The sequence below is a fragment of the Antechinus flavipes genome, chromosome 3 (assembly GCF_016432865.1).
Source record: "Antechinus flavipes isolate AdamAnt ecotype Samford, QLD, Australia chromosome 3, AdamAnt_v2, whole genome shotgun sequence".
NCBI lineage: Eukaryota > Metazoa > Chordata > Mammalia > Dasyuromorphia > Dasyuridae > Antechinus > Antechinus flavipes.
The window spans coordinates 112,670,725-112,676,187 of NC_067400.1; positions in this window are offsets into that span (position 1 = coordinate 112,670,725).

Here is a 5,463-nt window from a genome sequence, read left to right on the forward strand (position 1 = left end):
AAATTAGGAGACTCCAGGAAGATTTGATTAAGCGGTGCCAAGAGATGTTTGAAAACCCTCTTTGGAGTGGGCTCCATGGGATCCTCCCTTATATCCTTCCCTTACTTGGGCCTTTAATTGGTTTTCTCGTACTTTTGTCCTTTGGACCCTGGGCTTTCTGGAAAATCACATCCTTTGTAAAGTCCCAGATAGTGCACTGGCAAAACCCATTCACATACATTATCACTGCCTTGAGACTGATGATGACCCCTTTGATGCTCATATGAGCAATCAAAATTTTCAAAAAACATCGAGACCTGGTTAGCCAATGACGGATAAGATCCCTCAAGGATTAGCCAACCTAAGCCAGGAAGAGATGTTTTCCATACATCCTTCCTGTGACCGGTAAGGCTTCTCCCCATAGGGACAACCTAAGCCAGGCACAGGTCGGGAAGTGAAAAATTCCATTCTTTATATAAATACAAAAAGGGGGACCTGTGGGGAACCGGCACTAATCTACAGGTGATAAAGCCACATTCCTAAAAACTCCTCTAACCTTGAACAAACAGACATCTAGACGCCTCCTGGAGCTTCCTACATCATCAAAGGCCTCTGGTCAACTCCTCTTTCGGCGGGAAACAAACCCTTTGTCTAGGGTCTCCTCTGTACTGAGTTTGCACGACCCCCACTCCCTCACAAACCACCATAAATACTTGTACTTTTGCCCACAATAAATGAGACTTGATCAGAAAGCCTGTCTTGTCTCCATTCTGCGCATCTCTTGTCCCGCCCTTCCTCTTCTCTCTTTGCAGGGCTTTTTACAGACACTGTCCAGCAGGTTCTGGACATTAAAGGTTCTGATAAAGGCCTCATTTCCAAAATATATAGAGAACTGACTCAAATTTATAAGAAATCAAGCCATTCTCCAATTGATAAATGATCAAAGGATATGAACAGACAATTTTCAGAGGATGAAATTGAAACTATTACCACTCATATGAAAGAGTGTTCCAAATCATTATTGATCAGAGAAATGCAAATTAAGACAACTCTGAGATACCACTACACACCTGTCAGATTGGCTAAGATGACAGGAAAAAATAATGATGAATGTTGGAGGGGATGCGGGAAAACTGGGACACTGATGCATTGTTGGTGGAATTGTGAACGAATCCAACCATTCTGGAGAGCAATCTGGAATTATGCCCAAAAAATTATCAAATTGTGCATACCCTTTGATCCAGCAGTGCTACTACTGGGCTCATACCCCAAAGAAATACTAAAGAAGGGAAAGGGACCTGTATGTGCCAAAATGTTTGTAGCAGCCCTGTTTGTAGTGGCTAGAAACTGGAAAATGAATGGATGCCCATCAATTGGAGAATGGCTGGGTAAATTGTGGTATATGAATGTTATGGAATATTATTGTTCTGTAAGAAATGACCAGCAGGATGAATACAGAGAGGACTGGCAAGACTTACATGAACTGATGCTAAGTGAAATGAGCAGAACCAGGAGATCATTATACACTTCGACAACGATATTGTATGAGGACTTATTTTGATGGAAGTGGATTTCTTTGACAAAGAGACCTAACTGAGTTTCAATTGAAAAATGACGGACAAAAGCAGCTACACCCAAAGAAAGAACACTGGGAAACGAATGTGAACTATCTGCATTTTTGTTTTTCTTCCCGGGTTATTTATACCTTCTGAATCCAATTCTCCCTATGCAACAAGAGAACTGTTCAGTTCTGCAAACATATATTGTATCTAGGATATACTGCAACATATCCAACATATAAAGGACTGCTTGCCATCTAGGGGAGGGGGTGGAGGAGGGAGGGAAAAAAATTGGAACAGAAACGAGTGCAAAGGATAATGTTGTAAAAAAAAAAAAAATTACCCTGGCATGGATTCTGTCAATATAAAGTAATTATTAAATAAAAATTAAAAAAAAAAGGAAATGAGAAGTCTTAAATGTAAATCTCTTGACATAAGTAAAAAGTCACACTTCTTCAAATACACACTTTTATGAGATTTTCATCATCACTTTCTACTCAAATTGTATTATTTTGCAAATTTCTTCTGTGACCTAACTTAACATTTATTTAGGCTTTGATTTAAAAAAAAAAAAACAAACAGACAATTAAAACAGTAATCTAAGAAAATCATACTTCAATTTCACAACTTAAAGTAGTTCTATAATTATTCTTTTTGTTCTCCCACCAATGAAATTTCATTTTGTACTTTTTCAAATATCAAATTCATAGTATTAAAACAAAACAAAACAATGTGATCCCACTAATAAGAGTATTTATCTTGTTATTTGATTGGACTATTTGACAGAGATGTATAAACTCAAGGAAAAAAGAATTATCTTATTTTACAAAACTAAGATTCTTAAGAATTTTGAACACTTATCTTTCTCTCTCCTTCCTTAACAATGAAATATGTCATAGAATCACAGAATTTGAGAGCTGATAGAAATCTCAATCGTCTTTTAGTCCTACACATACTTGAAAAGAATTCCTATAGCAAGGTCTATAACAAGATAGTACTTAATAAACCTATTTCCCTTTTGTAATCAGGTTGAACTAGACAATTTTGATGACTTCCCTTTTCCTGCCTTCCTTTCAAACTCCCACAAATTCACATCAATGTATTACTTTCATTTTATCTGTCTGGGAATCGTACAGGTTTCTACAAGCAGTGTTCTTTCAAAGTACCCTAATAAAGGCATTGAGTTCATATTAAATGAAGTTCAATACCTGACTCAGTCCCATCAAAAACTGTTTTTATTAAACTCTCAGAGAGTGTTGCAAATATCCTGGCTATTATGGCTCAAAAGTCTAGCCTATTCCTCAAAACAAAAGAACAACTTATTACCACAGTTATTCTACATGAGAAGAATATAAGTTTTCTCTGATCTCGATGATTTAGTATTTGTTTATAAATAATTTCCATTGGAAATAGATGCAATCTTACAAGATAAGATATAATAATATGTCTGAAAATTCATGGCTATGATTTCTTTTTCTCAATTTGTGTGCAGAAGAATTTTTTCAATCTCTTTAATGCAGAAAATTTCAAACTATATCTACATGATATCTAACATCTAGGCAATAAATTTAGCCAAGGTTCTCTTTTTAATAATCTGATTCAAGAAACCATTTTGTTGTCACAACAAACCCACCTTCTTTTTTCTTGTGTAAATTTCTCCAATAACGTCATTCATGCTATATATTTATGAGTACAATTCTTGATAGTGTGATCCCAGTAATATATTGTATCCTGGACATAGGTACAATACATTTTTCTGTTTATCATCGTGTTGCCTACAGACTTATTTAAATATTTTAGTTATGCTGAAAAAAAAATGAGAAATAAACAAAGTATAACTTAGAATACCAGATTTATTTTGGTTACTATCTACAAATGAAAAAAGCACATTCTGGGATCTAACTTAGGACACACTTACTCATTATGGTTTATAGAAGTGCATATGGAGACCTTACAGTCTCTTCTACTATTGAAATATGGGAAATCTTAGATTCATGTAGCATCCAGGAGAAGACATGATGATAGGACAATATCTCAAGCAACTCCAGTTGGATGAGCAGATCATGGAACTCCTCAATAAGGAGTAGGAAGAAGAGTTCTAATGACCATGGAAAAGAGGTGAGTCCCTGATGTAGTAGCCATATTAAGAGAGGACCATAAATGTAGTATTCCTGAGTCAGCAATTATCCTTATATATTTGCTCCCCTCCTTCATAAATTATCATCCAATTATTTTAATCCATGGCACTATCTCCATCTTCTAATCTCAGCATTAATGTTTCATACTACTCATTCAGAAATTAATCATTCACTGCCTTCTAATCTTTCTTAAATTTACTCTTATTTAAAACTTAATTTTCACTTAAACTCTTTTGACTTATTCCTCTGACTAGAAACTTCTTGAGAGGAGAAACAATGTCATGCTTTTTTACTACTTTTCTTATCTCCTAGCACATAATATTTTGATTGCAGAATCCTAGGATCATATTGTTTATGTTTTGTTTCTGATCACTTCCCTCCCTCAATATGGCCTCTCTTTTATCATCTTGCCCTTCCCATATCCCATTCTCCTCCTTCTTTCCTGCAGAGTAAGAGATTTCTATATGCATTTTGAAAGTGAGCATATTATTTTTTTTCTTTAAGCCAATTCTGATGAAAGTGAAGTTCACTTACTCATCCTTTTCTTTCCCTCCTCCCCTTCAGTTTTAAAGTTTTTTCTTACCTCTTTTTATGGCAGATAATTTACACCATTTCATTTTTTCCTTTCCCTTACTATTAATACAGTCCTCTTTTACTCATTAATTTTATTTTTAGTTAGTATTCCTTCATATCCAACTGTGCTCTCCATCTATAAATAAATATATATTCCTTCTAACTGCCACAACAATGAGAAAATTCTAATGACTTACAAGTATTCTCTCATCTAGTAATGTAAACAGATAAATCTTAAGTCTCTTATTACAATACTTTCCTGATTACCTCCTTTTGCTCCTCCTTAATCCTATGTTTGAAAATCACATTTTCAGTTCAACTCTGGCCTTTTCATCATGAATGGCTGAAAATACACTATTTTATTGAATGTTTACCTTTTCACCTGAAGAATTACACTCAGTTTTGCTGGTTAGGTGATTCTTTGTTGTAATCTTAGCTCCATTGTTGTCCAGAATATCATATTCTAAGCCCTTTGGTTATTTTCTCCTTGACTTAGAAGTTCCTGAATTTGACTACAATATTCCTGGGAGTTTTCATTTTGTGATTTTCTTTTCAGGAGGTGATTGGTGGATTCTTTCAATTTCCATTTCACCCTCTGCTATTAGAATATCAAGACAGTTTTCCTTAGTGTATATATATGATTTCAGGGCTAGTGCTCTATCTACTGCGCCATCTAGCTACCCCATCCATAGTAATTTCTTGAAAGATGATGTTCAGGCTCTCTTTTTTTTTTTTTTTTTTAACCATAACTTTCAGGTAGACCAATAATTTTTAAATTATCTCTTTTAGATCTATTTTCCAAAATCAATTGTTTTTCCAATGAGATATTTCACATGATTTTCTACTTTTTCATTCTTTTGATTTTGCTTTATTATATCTTGATTTTTCATAAAGTGATTAGCTTGCATTTGCTTAGTTTTAATTTATAAGGAATTATTTTCCTCAGTGAACTTTTGTACCTCATTTCACATTGATGAATTTTGCTTTTTAAGGCATTCTTCTCCTCATTAGTTTTTTATCTTTTCTTTTGTACAATTCTCAATTATTTTCTAATTTTTCCTCTATTTCTCTTTCTTGATTTTTAGAATCCCTTTTGAGCTCTTACGAGACTAGTTCTTATTTTTCTTAGAAATGTTGGATGAAGGAGCTTTGCCTTTATTATTTTCTGAGAGTGTGTTTTAATCTTCCTTGTCATTACAATAACCGTTTATTGT